Below are 3,344 nucleotides of genomic sequence, written 5' to 3'. Positions count from 1 at the left end.
CTTCTAGAGCATTTTTACAACATTATACATAGGTGCTGAATACATAAAAAGCGACTGTTCAGCGACAGACAAGTCGCATCGGCTGAAAGTAGGCCAGAATGTCAGTCCATGTTGGAGCAGGTTTAGATACAGTCTAAAGCATAGATCTCAAAGTCTGTGCACAGAATTTAGCAAGGGCCTCGCACCTTCTGATGCATCAGGTAGGTGCACTATAGCATAGCCTAACCCTCTGTACTTTGGTCTATATTGATGCGGGACATAGACAGCCAGCTGATGACCAATCCATTAGTGCAATGGATGGCTGGAAGCATTTGTCTTTGCCTTTGCAATACCACAGAAGCAATGCATGGTCAATGTACAGCAATGACACACCTGTGTGAACAGCCAGGAGACCCCCCCATGTTATGTTACATAGTTACATAGTTAGTACGGTCGAAAAAAGACATATGTCCATCAAGTTCAACCAGGGAATTAAGGGGTAGGGGTGTGGCGCGATATTGGGGAAGGGATGAGATTTTATATTTCTTCATAAGCATTAATCTTATTTTGTCAATTAGGAACATTCAGCACCCACCCGCTATCAAGGCAGCTGCCTATCATGTCATGCCCTACCTGCACAGGTGTGCTGGCTACTCAAATGATCCAATTAAGGAGGCCATTTAGTCAGCAGCAGCAGAAGTCCTGTGCCTGGACGCTCCAACAGCGGCCAGACACAAGCAGAAGCAGCAGAAGCAGCAGCAGCACCACCTTTTGTTTTTTGGCTGCAGCAGCAGCAGCAGCAGCAGCAGCAAGGCCCACAGGGCTGGCTAGCTGGCTAGCCAGCAAGCAGGTAGCAATGAAAGTAGGAATCTTTCTTTTTAACCCTGTAAGGGGGTGGTGCACTGTACCCGAAGATACTGCCATATCGGGTCAATGCATAGGGCGACGGAAGCAAGCTTCGAAATCGGCCCCCGTTCTCAAAAATCCATTTAATATATGGTCCCCAGATAGGGGACGTATCAGATATTAAACTGATAAGAACAGATACTACACTTGATCTTAGCCAAAAGGCCGAGAAGCGATAACCGTGAAAGGGGCGGGCCCAACAAGGTCCCCTTCATGGGCACTATCACTGCTTGCTGTCAGGGAGGCTGCCAGACAATTTTCCATGCACACTCTGGGCTGGGGGGCAGTCAACCACCAGTACACACAGCAGAACCTAAACCCATACCATTATTGCTAAGCAGCAAGACAGGGGCCCATTGCACTCCCACGGGGCCTTTTTAAATGCAATCCATAACCCGGATTTGCCAGGAACCCTTCTTACTCCTCCTACTTGCATGTGACACTGGGCTTAGGATCTGCATAGGAAACACACACACAAGCACACACCTACCTTTGTTGCCTGCAGATGCCTCCTTGGCTGTCCCCAAACGGTATCAAACCAACACCCACGGGAAGCTGTAAGCATAGAGGACATGCCTGCACCCCATTGGACTTACCTGTGTGGGTTAAATCCGGGTTATTTGACAACCTATGGCGGTGATGGTTCTGCTCAGGCAGAGCAGTGCTGATGCTCCTCATAAAGCTGTCGCTGCTGTGAAGGTTCTAGGTGACATCACAATCCCTATGGTTACATACACAACAAAGCTGGGTTGTTGTTGTTTACACTCTGCAAGGCCTGTGGAAGTGAGTGACATCATAGCACTGTAGTTCTGAGGGTTCTAGATGGATGCAACAATCTCCTGTTGCTTCTATGAAGGCCATAATAGACGACATCACCAAACAGCTCCATAGTCACATACACAGCAAAGGAGAGATGTTGTTTACACCTAGTGATGTCAGTGGTATTGAGTGACATCACAGCACAGTGCTAAGGCTCCTGGGCCTGGACACAGCAGCGGCTGCAATATCTCAACGGAGAATACGTTTATATATATGTGTGTGTGTGCGCGTATATATATATATATATATATATATATATATATATATATATATATATTTCTCCACCGAAATCACTTTTAAACCCATTTCCACCTTTTTTTCCCTTCTCTTCCTCTTACTTTTTTTTCACGTTTTTTTACGTTTTTCTCCTTTTCGCCTCTTTTCTGGGCGTATTATTCTTCTTTTTCTTCTTTTTTTTCGTCTAATGCATACCCCATCAGTGCAGCAATGCTTATTCAATACCGCCAGCAGATGGAGACACTGGGGGATAATTTTCTAAGGATTTATACTGATTTTTCCTGTCTGAATTTGTCGCACAGAAAGTTGCAGGCCAAATATGTGTGACATTTCTGCGACTTTAGCTTCTAGAGCATTTTTACAACATTATACATAGGTGCTGAATACATAAAAAGCGACTGTTCAGCGACAGACAAGTCGCATCGGCTGAAAGTAGGCCAGAATGTCAGTCCATGTTGGAGCAGGTTTAGATACAGTCTAAAGCATAGATCTCAAAGTCTGTGCACAGAATTTAGCAAGGGCCTCGCACCTTCTGATGCATCAGGTAGGTGCACTATAGCATAGCCTAACCCTCTGTACTTTGGTCTATATTGATGCGGGACATAGACAGCCAGCTGATGACCAATCCATTAGTGCAATGGATGGCTGGAAGCATTTGTCTTTGCCTTTGCAATACCACAGAAGCAATGCATGGTCAATGTACAGCAATGACACACCTGTGTGAACAGCCAGGAGACCCCCCCATGTTATGTTACATAGTTACATAGTTAGTACGGTCGAAAAAAGACATATGTCCATCAAGTTCAACCAGGGAATTAAGGGGTAGGGGTGTGGCGCGATATTGGGGAAGGGATGAGATTTTATATTTCTTCATAAGCATTAATCTTATTTTGTCAATTAGGAACATTCAGCACCCACCCGCTATCAAGGCAGCTGCCTATCATGTCATGCCCTACCTGCACAGGTGTGCTGGCTACTCAAATGATCCAATTAAGGAGGCCATTTAGTCAGCAGCAGCAGAAGTCCTGTGCCTGGACGCTCCAACAGCGGCCAGACACAAGCAGAAGCAGCAGAAGCAGCAGCAGCACCACCTTTTGTTTTTTGGCTGCAGCAGCAGCAGCAGCAGCAGCAAGGCCCACAGGGCTGGCTAGCTGGCTAGCCAGCAAGCAGGTAGCAATGAAAGTAGGAATCTTTCTTTTTAACCCTGTAAGGGGGTGGTGCACTGTACCCGAAGATACTGCCATATCGGGTCAATGCATAGGGCGACGGAAGCAAGCTTCGAAATCGGCCCCCGTTCTCAAAAATCCATTTAATATATGGTCCCCAGATAGGGGACGTATCAGATATTAAACTGATAAGAACAGATACTACACTTGATCTTAGCCAAAAGGCCGAGAAGCGAT

At 46.2% G+C, this 3,344-nt stretch overlaps 2 non-coding genes across 2 annotated transcripts; both read right to left on the bottom strand.

Annotated features, from left to right (window-relative positions):
• Positions 1-871: 871 nt before the first annotated feature.
• LOC130329966 (U2 spliceosomal RNA) lies at positions 872-1,062 on the bottom strand. The gene has a single exon (XR_008873418.1). It is a non-coding gene; the product is annotated as a U2 spliceosomal RNA (small nuclear RNA).
• A 2,091-nt stretch (positions 1,063-3,153) lies between these two features.
• LOC130329964 (U2 spliceosomal RNA) lies at positions 3,154-3,344 on the bottom strand. Its single transcript, XR_008873417.1, has one exon. It is a non-coding gene; the product is annotated as a U2 spliceosomal RNA (small nuclear RNA).

This window comes from Hyla sarda, unplaced genomic scaffold (assembly GCF_029499605.1).
Source record: "Hyla sarda isolate aHylSar1 unplaced genomic scaffold, aHylSar1.hap1 scaffold_3273, whole genome shotgun sequence".
In the NCBI taxonomy this organism is placed as follows: domain Eukaryota; kingdom Metazoa; phylum Chordata; class Amphibia; order Anura; family Hylidae; genus Hyla; species Hyla sarda.
Note: the sequence above shows the minus strand (reverse complement) of the source record. Positions and strands in the feature narration are given on the sequence as shown.